At 47.0% G+C, this 13,527-nt stretch overlaps 1 non-coding gene across 1 annotated transcript; it reads left to right on the forward strand.

The window, feature by feature from the left end:
• Positions 1 to 13,130: 13,130 nt before the first annotated feature.
• Positions 13,131 to 13,204, forward strand: TRNAV-AAC (transfer RNA valine (anticodon AAC)). Its single transcript has one exon. It is a non-coding gene; the product is annotated as a tRNA-Val (tRNA).
• Positions 13,205 to 13,527: the final 323 nt, after the last annotated feature.

Here is a 13,527-nt window from a genome sequence, read left to right on the forward strand (position 1 = left end):
AAAGATGACCGGTAAGGGGATCTTAACCCTTGGTGTTGTCAGCACCACGCTCTCCCAAGTGAGCCAACCCAGACCTTCTTTGGGGTCCTTGAAATATGCCAGTTGTCTCCTGCCAAACTAGTTCCCACCCCTTATGGAACTTTGCGCTTGCTCCTTCTGCTTCAGATCCAGGACCAAATGTCACCTCCTCTAGAAGGGCCTCTTGGATCAAATCATGTCACACATCAGTTTAATTTTCTTCCCAGTATTTAGCGCATTGTGAAAATTATGTGTTGTGTTCGCTCTTCAGGACAGGAACCGTGTCATTCATAAACACTTAGAGTAGGTCTCACACACAGGAGTATCTCAATGTCTGTTGATTTGAGTGAATGGAAATTCCTCAAGCTTCAATAAATACATACATACTGGATACAACAAGCCTAATGCGGACTTGTTAAGTAACTGGGGTACCTTCTATGGGCTTTAGCCTACTTCTGCAGCCTCCCCTCCCTCCATCTCTTTGTTGTCATGACAACATCGTCATCCCATCATCATCTTTACCTTATAAAAGTGGCTTGTACTCATTGAGGCTTACCATGTGCCAGGTACTATTTTAAGCACAATTTACGTATTAGTTAATTTAATCCCCCCAACAACCCTTAGTGGTAGGTATTATTACTCTCACTTTACACATGAGAAAACTGAGGTGAGACACAGAGAGACAAAGCAATTTACCAGTCTAAAAAAGGAAGACATTCCTAAGAAAAATTGAATCTAAGTCCTCTCAGCCTCTAAAATTCCAAGAAACTAATACAATGGAGAAGGGGAACCAAAGCAGACAGGAAACACTTAACGGAGATCAGGAACCAATTTAGCAACAGAAAAAATACACCAAAGACAAAACGGAAATCCCAGATGCAGGGCAATTTGATCAAAACTCAATTCATGATCTCAGGAGCCCAAACCTCGCTCCCTCCCAGTATTTCCCATCCACTCAGTTCTGCAAGCCCCACATCTGGATGTCACCCTTGACTTCTCCCTCCCCCATCTCCCATCCCCAAGCCTACCTTCTGAACGTCTTCCGATTCCGACGGCGTAGCTCCATGCTGCAGAGAGGTACCCTGCTCCAGACCCACCGTTATCTACTATCTGGGCTGGAAGGGAACTGCCTCCCCACCAGCCCCCAGGCCCTGACTCTGCTCCCATCCCCCACGCTCAGCAGCCAGTGGGATCTTTTGAAATTTCAATTTAGACCAGGTCACATCCCCACCCACCACCCCCACCTCTAAAACCCTTCAAAGGTTTCCCATTGTTCTCAGGCCAAAGTCTCAAATTCTTAACTGAGCCTTACGGGGCCTGCAGGATTCCCTAGTCCAGTTGCATCTCGGGACTCAGCTCCAGCCAGCCTGGAAGGCTCTGAAGCCGGGCTCTCTGGGTTCAAATCCTAGCTCTGCCATTCACTTACTGAGTCACCTTGTGTCAGTAACTTAACCTTTCTGGGCCTATAAATTGGGGATAACAGCACCTCCTAGAATGTTATCTGGTTAAATTTGTTCATGTAGTAAAAGTGCTTACTTAGCAGTGTCTGGCGCCAATTAGCTCTTGCTTCTGCTGCTGTTGTTATCAGGTAACTGACTCCTGCTCATCCTTAAAAACCCAACACAAAACTGATTTCTTCAGGGCAGCCTTCCCAGACCGGCTTCCCAGCAATCTATTGACCTCATGGGGTTTATAGCAATTATAATTTAATACTCAATGCACGCTTAATAACTAGATATAAGTTCCTATGATTGACTTCTTGCTCAGTGTCTGTTTTGTTCAATTCCGTATCTCCCTGGCACCTAGTAGATGCTCAAAAAATAGTTTGGTGAATATTGAATGAATGAAAGGCTGAGCGTATCAGCTTTGAAGAAGCCCAAATCCCCAATTTTCAAGTCAAAGAATTAAGGAAATCTGAGTTTTAAAGAAGATGCAGGAAAACTGAAGCCTGCTGGGGGGTAACCTGGTTACAAAAGGAAACTACCATGATTTGTATGTAAAGCAAAACTGGGAGTGTGGCTGGGAGAGCCGCAGTCAGGGGCTGGGTTAGCCTAATAGCTGACTATTTGGTATTCACAGCAACCAGCTCAAACAAAAGAAAGGCTTGAGTTCCTGGGCTGGGTTCCCCAGAGGAGCCCAAGGCCAAAATGCCTGAAGCTCAGGGCAAAAGGGGTGGATTACCCTGAGGCTGGGAGGGTTCCAGCTGTAGAAATCGCCCTGATTCTGGGCTTTTCTATCCCTGCGCCTTCCCACTGCTCTCTCACCCTAATTGTCTTCCCCCGCCCCACCCCTCACCGACTCACCAGCCTCAGCACTGGTGGCTCACTTCCACACCTCCTGTCCCAGCTCTGTCCCAGGCCTCCACCATCCTGACAGCAGAGCCTCTGCAGGGTGGCCAGGTTTAGCAAATACGAATACAGGAAGCCCAGTTAAATTTGATGTCTTTTTTTTTTTTTGGTGGCTGGCCAGTACTGGGATCTGAACCCTTGACCTCGGTGTTATCAGCACTACGCTCTCCCAAGTGAGGCACCGGCCAGCCCACTAAATTTGAATTTCAGATACGCAACAATTTATACAACGAAAAATTTTTTAGTATATCTTGTATTTAATCTGGGACCCCTAACTCTCTGGTCCCATCAAACCCTCCCCAGCAGTGTCTTTTCAGTTACCTTTTTGCCTGGAGTCCTAAGTCTCCTTGGAAGAGAGACTCCTTGTCCCCTTTTCACCTCTAGATAAGGGAGATAATGGAAGCCACATAGGGTGGGGTAAGCACCCAAAGGAAATGACCTACGCAGTCCTCAGCCCACAACACAGACCCCATAAAGTACGGCTACTGTGGCCATCCTCCAGCTCCGTTTTCCTGCACGCCATCTCTTCGGGGCCTCTCACATACACAGCATGGATGGGTGGCTGAGCCCATTTTACAGAGGAGGAAAACTCCTGCTGTTCAGTGGGAGAGCCAAGAAGCAAAGTCCCTGGTCTTTGGGACTCTCCTGCTAAAGCTTTTCTTGAGTCCCTACCACATGTGCATGTGCAGTAAACTGTCAGCTGCAGGACGGCAGCTTATCTTTGGCTTCGTTGGTGAATTCTTAGAGCCCAGCACAGTGCTTAGCCCTTAGTGGGTGCCCCGTAAACGTCTGTGGAATGAGTGAGTGACTGCAAATCCTCCAGTGTCTCCACGACCTGATAAGACAGCCCACACCTGTGCTCGGCTCTCTCTTTCTCCCCCACCCCACAATCTGGGTCTTGAACCCGCATCTATATTCCTGTGCTTCCTCCATAGCCCCAACTACATGGGGGGCCAGGAGGAGGGGATAAGTGAAGTTGAAGGCAAATTTATGGCTTTTCTCCTAAAATGAAGCAAAATAACAAATGTAGCTTCAATAGGAAAGCAATGATCCTGGGAACGTCAAAACAGTCCCATTCTTTTCTAGCCAGGCAGAGGGACTTGAATCAACACAGTGACTAACCGTTGTGTTCAGAGTTCCTTAAACACCTGCCCCATCCTCCTATTTCCTGGCAAATTGCCCTGAAACGACGAAGGGGGAGGGTTTTAAAGAATTCCCAAGAGAAAAGGATTTTCTAGGGTATTTGAAGAGACGTGTTGAATCTAACCCAGAGAACCCTTTGAGAATATGGAGCCCCCTGATCAACGTGCTGATTAACTCTCCTTGAGTTGCCCAACAGGTGAACAGGGGCGTGCACAGCACCTGTTCTTAATTGCTTCTGCCTGGACCAGGGTCAGAAATGAACATGGGGTTGGACTTAGGGAGTTCTCCATTTCTCCCTTATGTTTTCTTTATTCAGTGGTAGGGATGGAATGGCTGTGGGGGATGGTAAAGGAAGTTTGGACTTTGAGACCCATTTGATCAGGGCCTGTGCTCTTTGTAATTAACCAGAAGTGACTTTAAAGGATTATTAGGCTCATTAGGTTCTCACCTTTGGGGCACCTCCCCCATGGCCAATGCCAGCCCGCTCTTGGATCTCGACCTGACCTGCACTTTCTCCATGCAGTTCCCCTAACAACATGCTCATCTAGGAAGATCCTTCAGCTCAAAGGTCACCTCCTCAGAGAGGCCCTCCTTGACTACTTTATCTAGAGAAGATTCCCCCACCCCCACCCAGCTGTCACCCTCTATGAGGTCACCCTGTTGTACTGTCCTGCGAGCGCTCCTGTCAGCAATCACACCCTGTTGCTTTATTTGTTGACTTTGTGGTCTCTTGGTCTCCCCCAACCAAGATGACAGATGTCATCAGGCTGTCAGCACCATAATGACAGGACATTGTCTGGCTTGTTCATTCTGGATCCCAGGCCTCCAGAAGGCAACCAGGCCCACATGTAGGCACTGAGTCAGAGCCTTTAACAAGAAGGATGAATAATTACAACAATAATGGTAATAATAATGGCCTACAGTAACTGTGTGCTGACTCAGCATTGTGAGGTAGGTACCTTGATTATGCCACTTTGTTCTTGCTGTTTCCTCTGCCTGGGACACTCTTCTCCCAGATGTTCACAGGATCCCCCTCCTTCTCTGCTTAAATATCACCAGCTCAGGGAGGCCTTCCCTGACTCCCTCTGCAAAGCAAAACCCCCTGTCACTCTCTAGTCCTGTACCCTGCCGCTAGGGGTTGAATTGTGTGCCCCAAAACATATGCTGAAATCCTAACTTCCCAGGACCTGAGAACATGACCTTATTTGGAAATAGGGTCTTTACAGAGGTAACCAAGTTAAAATGGGGTCGTTAGGGTGGGCCTTCATCCAATATAACTGATATCCCTATAAAAAATGCAAATTTGGATGCAGACACAGACATGCACAGAGGCAAGACTACGTAAGGCGTGATGCATCCGCAAGCCAAGGAACACCAGCGATTGCCTGCAAACCACTGGAAGCCAGGAAGAGGCAAGGAAAACTTGCCCCCTACAAATTTCCTGCCCACTCTTTGATTTCAACTTCCAGCCCCCAGACCTGTGAGACAAGAAATTTCTGTTGTTTTAACCCAGGCATTTGTGGTACTTGGTTATGGCAGTCCGAGGAGAGAAAGGCTCCTGCTTTAGTTCTCTTTGCTGCCCTGATCACTACCTGCCATTGCAGATATTTTCTCCTCTGTTTGCTCCCCCCCAGCATCATGCTGGAATGCAAGTCTCTGGAGGCCAGTCTCACATCCATGCGTCTGTTACAGGGCTGGCATTTATTTGTGCCTTCAAGAACTATTTATTGAGTGCTTACCTATGCCAGGTCTTGCTGTTAAATGCTGGAGATAAAGTACTGAAAGCAGCAGGCAAAATCCTTGGCTTTTTGAATCTTACATTCTAGTAAGAAGAGACAGACAATAAACAAAACGATAAAATAGATCATGTGTTAAACAGAGCTGAGTATTACAGAGCAAAATGTGGTAGTCACGGAGATGGGGAGTTTGGGGTGGGCAGCAGTGATAATGAGGTGGGTAGAAGTCTCTAAGGGGTTGACAGTTTAGCCCTGAGATGAGGGGACATCTGGGGAAGGCATCACATGTTGGGCAGCGGTTCCCAGCAGGGGCGATTTTGCCCTCCAGGGGACATCAGGCAATGTCTGCAGATAATGGGAGGTTGCTATTGGCATCTGTGGGTGGAGACCAGGGATGCTGCTAAATAACCATCCTTGGGCCCAGGCCGTGGCGCATTTGGGAGAGTGCAGCGCTGGGAGTGCAGCAACGCTCCCGCTGCGGGTTTGGATCCCATATAGGAATGGCCAGTGCACTCACTGGCTGAGTGCCGGTCACGAAAAAGACAAAAAAATAAATAAATAAATAAATAAATAAATAAATAAATAACCATCCTTCAATGCACAGGACAGCCCCCACAACAAAGAGTCTTCTAGCCCAAAATGTTTGTATTGCCGAGGTTGACAAGCCCTAAGGTTGAGGGAAAGGGAAGCCCTACCCTGATGGTGCCCTGTGTGGACCCTGTGTTGGAGGGATGGTGAGGAGGTGCTGCAACATTTTGAGCCCTGAGAGGAAATGTGGCGGATGAGGTGAGAGGGAACCGAGGAAGGAGAGAGTTTGGTTTTCATTCTAAATAAGACGGAAAATCATTGGAGGCTTTTCAGCAAAGAACAGACACAGAGTGGGGGGGAGATTGGGGATAATTGGGTGGGGACACAGGGTACAAAAGTAATTTCTGGTAGTGGGTATGCCCCAGTTTGAATTCGGCCCTCACATCATGGGCACTGGGAGTGACAATTAGCTTTGTATCTTGTGAATATTCTTAATAAATAAATAAATAAGAACAGACACAGGCTGACAAGTTCTAAAAGGTTAATCGGGCTGTGGCATTGATAAGAGCTGAAGGGGGCCAGGGCAGATGTAGGGACACCAGTGGGGGACTGTTGCAACATTCCAGGCCTGAGAGGAGGGCGGCTCCAACCAGGGTGCCGACTGCGGAAGTGGACAGAAGGGATAAGATTCTGATCTTGGAAAATCCAGCTGACAGGGTTTGTGTGGGATGGGAGAGAAAAAGAGGAGGCCTGGCTGGCTTCAAGTTCTTCTGGCCTGAGCAGCTGGGAGGCTGGAGTTGGTGGCAGATGACATGGCAACAGCGGTGGGAGGAGCAGGTTGGGGAGGACATGTGAGGGGGATGAGGGACTGTTAGTCACCCAAGTGGAGATGTCACAAAGGCAGCAGGATGATGGCATGCAAGGGGGCACTTTGGGCTGAAGGTATAAATGTAGGAGGCATTAGCATCTAGTTATATTAAAAGCCACGATATGGGATAAGATCACCTAGGACTGGGGGAGATTGGAAAGAATCAGGTCCAAGGCCTTTCCCTGGGGCTCTCCACCGTTAGAAGGTTTGGCTATGAAAACAAACCAACAAAGATGACAAGAAGTTTCCGGTGAGATGAGAAGAACCAGAACAGAGGAGTATCTGAGGACCCCACGAAAGAAAGCATTTGGAGGAGAAAGGAGTGACCCACCACATCAAATGCTCCTGAAAGGTCAAGTTGGCCAAAGCCTGAGAACTGAACACCAGATTTAGCAACATGGTGGTCACAGGTGACTGGCACACAGAAGCACCCAGTGATGACTTCCAAAGAGTGCCACTTCCAGCCACATGAAAGGAGCAGAAAAGGGGATGCGGGTTCAAGCATGGCTCGGGCATTTTCTAATTGTGCAACCTTGGACAACTTCCTGCATGCCTCAGGTACCTGAGGACGCTGTTGTCAGGGTAGATGAGATCATGAAAAGTGAACAGCCTCTCAGCCTTGTAAACTGTGAAGTGCCTGCTGAGGACCAGGGGTCATTGGTGCCCACTGAGCATTTATGTAAAGACACTGGAATAAACTCTCAAGGTTGCACCGCTTCTGCTGACATCATTCAGCAGAGAACAGATGGAGAATTCCCAGTCTTTCAAGAGTTGTGCACCCTGTTAGCATGAGGTCCCAAATCTTACCACTTCTTGACAAAGATATAATGAATCTATGATATTAATTTGAAAAAATTCTTTTAAATAGGAAATGCATGCACGTAGTGAAGAATTAAAACAGTATGGAAATGTATCCAGGGAAAATGAAGTCTCCCTCCCCTCCCTGACCCTCTGACGCCCTCCCTAGAGGCAATGACAATTAATAGAAAGAGCCTATGCATCCGCACGCACAACACCTCCTCTGTTGACACGAGCGCTGGGGAGCTACGCACATTTCTCTGCCCTTGATTTTCTGTACACATCAGTAGATCTTTGAGAATTGCTCCTTATCAGTACACGTAGGCCTGTTTTATTCTTTTTAAATGACTGTGGAGTCATATCCGTTGTGCGGCTGTATCATAATTTATTAACCATCTCTTACTGATGGACATTTAGGTTGTTTCCAGTCTTTGGCTATTATGAACAATGCAACAATAAATATTTTTATTCATGTGTCCTGGGCAAGGGTTATCTACAGCAGAAATTCCTAGAATTGGAATTGCTGGGTCAATGGGTTTCTGCATACTTAAGCTTTGGTGTAAATATACCCAGGGATGTATGTGTATTTAAAATTTGATGTTATTGCTACATTACCAATGTGAGCGCTTCCTGACTGTGTAAGAGAACATACATGAAGGTAATTTTTTAGGACCTTCATTTTGTGTTGTGTTGGAGGGGGAAGGGGATAGATTTGGAGTGACCTGAGATGAATGGGGACTTCAAGAAGGAAGTCTTTAGTCTGGAGCTAGGCATTCTAAGAAACAGGTGTTTATCCCTCTGATAGAGTTGGGGCCGGCCTGCTGGGAAGACAAGAGGAGGGACAGGATTTAACCATTAGTTAGCAGATTTGCCTTTTATTTATTTATTTTTTTGTGGGGGAGGGGGGCTGGCCAGTACAGGAATCTGAACCTTTGACCTTGGTGTTACAAGGTGGCGGCACTCTAACCAACTGAGCTAACCGGCCAGCCCAAGAGGAATAGATATTTATCAAGCCCATGCAGTATTTGCTCAAGGTTCAGCCCTTAGTAGGTACAAAGAGATATTTTACGAAAAACCTAGAGCCCTGTGGAAGGAGAAAACTCAAGCTGGACATAAAGTCAAATCTTCATACAGAATTAAATTCCAAAGCCAGAGAACAGTAAGAATGCCCATATGCTAAGTACGAATGGGCAGCAGATGTAGAACTGTTTTTTTGGACAAGATATTAGACAAGCTTGTATGTCCAAGCTAACAATAATAGGTAACATTTACTCTACCCTCAGGTAGCACCAAGTGCTGGGCAAAGTAGTGTCATCTTGTACAAATGTCAGAAGAGCCCTCTGAGATTGGAGCAATTGTATCCATCTACAGATGGGGAAACTGAGGCTCAGAGAGGTTCATCCAGCAAGTCAATGACAGAATCAGGATGTGAAACCTGTTCTTTCTGATACCAAAGGACACTTGAAATGCATTGCTGAGCACCCAAGGACAGCTTCCTGGAATAGGTCAGACTTGAGCTGGGAAGGACAGAATGGACTTAGAAAATCGGAAAGTACAAGGAGGCCACTGCCAAGAAGGGGACACTCAAGTGACCAGACTCCAGGAGGTGGAAATACTTCTTGGCTAAATGCCTGAGAGTCTACATGCTACAATGCCTGATGCACCTTAAAAACATTACACTACGTGAAATCAGCCAGACGCAAAAGGAAAAATACCATATGATTCCATTTATGTGAGGTACCTAGAACAGGCAAAGGCACAGAGACAGAAAGTAGAATAGCGATTACCAAGGACTGGGAAAGGGGATAACGAGGAGCTAGCATTTAACAGGCATAGTATTTCAGATTTGCAAGATGAGAAAGTTCTGGAGATGGACGGTGGTGATGATTGCACAACACTGTGAATGGGCTTAATGCCACTGAACTGTCCACTTAAAAATGGTTACAGTGGAAAATTTCATGTTATGTATATTTTATCACACTTAAAAAAAAGCCCGGAGCTGGCCAGTTAGCTCAGTTGGTCAGAGTGTGGTGCTGACACACCAAGGTCCAGGGTTCAGTCCCTGTACTGGCCAGCCAAGAAAAAAAAATCCTGATAGTCATCCTTGCCTCCTCTTGTACACGTGCACATGTGCATGCAACACACACGCAACCCAACAGCAGATCCTCAGGCTGTCCCTTCTGAGTCCAACTCCTTCTTAGGAGCTTCTCTGCTCCCCACCACAGCACAAGCCCAGGACCCACACCAAGTCCTGCCTGCCAGTCTCCTCAAGGGAACTTCTTCCACCTCTTGTCTGGCTATAGCGTGTTCTGCAAACCTCCGACAGGGTGACAGTCAGTCGAACAGGTGCCTCCTCTGCTCAGAATTCTCCTGTGGCTCCCACCCCATCCAGAGTGAAGTGAGAATCTTTACCATGACTTTGGGGTGGTGGAAATGTTTTAGAACCAGGTAGAGTGATGAATATATTGCATACCACTGAACTGTTCGCTTTATTTATTTATTTATTTATTTATTTATTTATTTTTTATTATTATTTTTTTTGTCGTTTTTTCGTGACCGGCACTCAGCCAGTGAGTGCACCGGTCAGTCCTATATAGTATCCGAACCCGTGGCGGGAGCGTCGCCGCGCTGCCAGCGCAGCACTCTACCAAGTGCGCCACGGGCTCGGCCCTTGAACTGTTCACTTTAAAATGGTTAATTGTATCTTATTTGAATTTCACTTCAATACATTTTTTTCCCTTTAGAGGCTGGCCAGTATGGGGATCTGAACCCAGGACCTTAATGTTACAGGACTGTGCTGTAACAAACTGAGCTAACTGGCCAGCCCCTCTCCTTGGACTAAAAATTGTTTTATTTATAATTTATTGAGGGCAAGCTGGTTAGCTCAGTTGGTTAGAGCACAGTCTTGTAACACTAAGGTCATGGATTCGGATCCCCGTACTGGCCAGTGGTAAAGGAAAAAAAAAAATTATTAATTTAATTTTTTTTTTTTTTAAAGATGACTGGTAAGGGGATCTTAACCCTTGACTTGGTGTTGTCAGCACCACGCTCACCCAATGAGCTAACCGGCCATCCCTGTATGGGATCCAAACCTACGGCCTTGATGTTATCAGCACCACACTCTCCTGAGTGAGCCATGGGCCAGCCCGGAAAAAAAAAATTTTAAAAGCCGCTGCAGTCCAACTAAAATACTAACCAGATTCTGCAGTGTCGAAGGGGAGCCACTGAACTTGTAACTCTAGGGAAGAACAGATAGTAACAAACTCCTTCAAGAATGAAGTTTGAACCAGTTTAAAAACAGAAATTAAGGGCCGACCCCGTGGCGCACTCGGGAGAGTGCAGCGCTGGGAGCGCAGCAGTGCTCCCGCTGCGGGTTCGGATCCTATATAAGGATGGCCGGTGTGCTCACTGGCTGAGTGCGGTACAGCCGGTCACAAAAAGACAAAAAAAACAAAAAAAAACAAAAACAGAAATTAAAAAAACTTTATCATGACCCACCAGGCCCTACACAATCTGTCCTCCGACCCCTCCTCTTTAACCTCATTTCCTTTCCACCCCACCCTCACTCTCCCCACTCCTACCGCCTCCATCTGTTCCTTCCTCACATCAAAATCCCCAGGGCCTCAGGGCCTTTGCACTTGCCATTTGCTCTTTCTGGAATGCTCTTCCTCCATCTACTTCTTGGCACCCTGCCCCTCACTTCATTTAAATCTCCACCCAAATGCCACCTCCCTAGACATTGTGTTTAATATAGCTTCCCCTTCCCCCACCCCTCCAAGTCTTTCCATACACTCAAGCAGGGGGGCACTCTGATGCCCACACAGAAATCAAGCAGGTTCTTTCTTACCTTGCTCAGGAAAGAGGCAGTTGAGCCTAGAATTAGAGAGCCTTGTATTCAAATCCAGCTCTGTCACCTTCTGAACTGTGACCTTGGGCAAATCACTTCCTTTCTTCTTTTGGTGGCTGGCTGGTACAGGGATCTGAACCCATGACCTAGGTGTTACAAAGCTGCACTCTAACCAACTGAGCTAACTCACCAGCTCTTGACCTTTAAATTGCTTCTTTTGTGAGCTCCATTTCCTTGCCTCTAAAGTAAAAATAACACATAAACCATAAACATAGGGTTGCTGTAAGGATTAAATGAAGTTGAAGTGCTCGCACAGTGCCTGGCATACACTAAGGCACAGAGTTACTGAGGAACAATCAGAAATGTTCTAGGGGGCCGAGCCCGTGGCACACTCGGGAGAGGGCGGCGCTGGGAGCGCAGCGACTCTCCCGCCGCGGGTTTGGATCCTATATAGGAATGGCCGGTGCACTCACTGGCTGAGTACCGGTCACGAAAAAGACAAAAAAAAAAAAAAAAAAAAGAAATCTTCTAGGGATAGGTGATAGGTGATGCCTGCAAAAGTAGAGAAAAGAGGGAACCCAGGGAAAGTGGCTCTTTATGTTAGAGATACCTGGAAAGTGCACACACCTCCTCTGCTTACACCCGATTGGCTTCATCTTAGTCACATGACCACACCTAGCTGCAAGGGAGGCTCGGAAATGTAGTTTCTAGTTTGGCAGCCATGTGCCCTGCTGAAAACAGAGTGTGTGTGGTTTGGGAGTGGAGGGGGTGGATACTACTGAAAGGAACAAGAGTATGGATACTGAAAGACATTAACAATCTCCACCACAGGTGTGAACTGGGAAGAGGATATTGGCTAGCCATCAGGTAGGAAGGAAGGGAGTTGACATTCCTTTTTTTTTTTTTTTTTTTTTTAAAAGATGACTGGTAAGGGGATCTTAACCCTTGACTTGGTGTTGTCAGCACCACGCTCAGCCAGTGAGCGAACCGGCCATCCGTATATGGGATCCGAACCCGGGGCCTTGGTGTTATCAGCACCGCACTCTCCCGAGTGAGCCACGGGCCGGCCCGAGTTGACATTCCTGACACCTCAGGCCTTAGGTCTCTCATGCCCAGTCTCCAGCCCAGCAGGCCCTGGGGAGGGGAGGCCCATTGTTTGTTCCTCTTCTCATTTCCCCCCTTAGATGTCATTTGCACAGCTTTTCATGGGTCACCTTACCAAGGCCCCATCATCTGCCCATGTTGTTTGGTGTCAATGAAAGTTCTGGGCTGTCTAGGGGGCCACTGGCTATAGGAAGGGCTAAGAGATTTTGAGGCTGGACACTCTCCTGAGAATGTCTAACCACTTGTTAGTGACCTCAGCAGAAGGAACCAGAGACTTCAAACTAATTCGGCCCAAAGAACTGTTTTAGTTGGTCCACACAGTGGATTTTGCTTATTTTGTTTCTAATTGGTTACTATCAGGGTCAAATAGCACAATCTTATTGCCATATGCAGGGTCCTGGTTACTGTGCATTAACTAGTAGACCTCGAATACCTGTTCAAACTACAACCCATCACATGGACTTCCAGCTGGAGACTTGTTCATTCAACCCATCCTTTGTCAGTTCTTTATTTTTTGTTGTTTCTCAGTTCTTTATTGAGCATATACTATGTGTGAAGCCTGTGTGCGCCAAAGATTCCCTGCAAAAAACATCAGTGCACTTTAGAGGTGATGGTCTGGGGAAGGGAGACTGACATTCCACACATGATCTCACCAGTAAATCTATAATTACACATGTGGCAAGCACTAAGAAGTAAAAGAAAAGGGGTAAAGAGAGATTAAAAGTGGTAGGGAAGGGGCTGGCTGGTTAGCTCAGTTGGTTAGAGCATGGTGCTAACAACATCGAGGTCCAGGGTTCAATCCCTGCACCAGCCAACCACCAAAAATAGCCCCCAAAACTGGGGGGAGGCACCCCTTAGCTGGGGTTGGTCACAGAGGCCACCCTGCAACTGAGAACCAGCAGCCCATGGGCAGGAGACAGCCTGGGACACCACCATGCAGATTTTTACCTGCTCCATGTTTGTTTTTGTTGTTGCTGTTTTTTTTTATTAAAGAGCCAGAGATCTGAAGCTCTATGTTTTGAAAAAAATGGACTAAGTGGCTACTGGGAGACTGGGGGCCAGAGTGATTTCACAGAAAAATCTGTGACTTTACAGAAAAATCCTTTCTTAAGAAATCATCCGTTGGCAGCCAGCCGT

This window comes from Cynocephalus volans, chromosome 1 (assembly GCF_027409185.1).
Source record: "Cynocephalus volans isolate mCynVol1 chromosome 1, mCynVol1.pri, whole genome shotgun sequence".
Taxonomy (NCBI): Eukaryota; Metazoa; Chordata; class Mammalia; order Dermoptera; family Cynocephalidae; genus Cynocephalus; species Cynocephalus volans.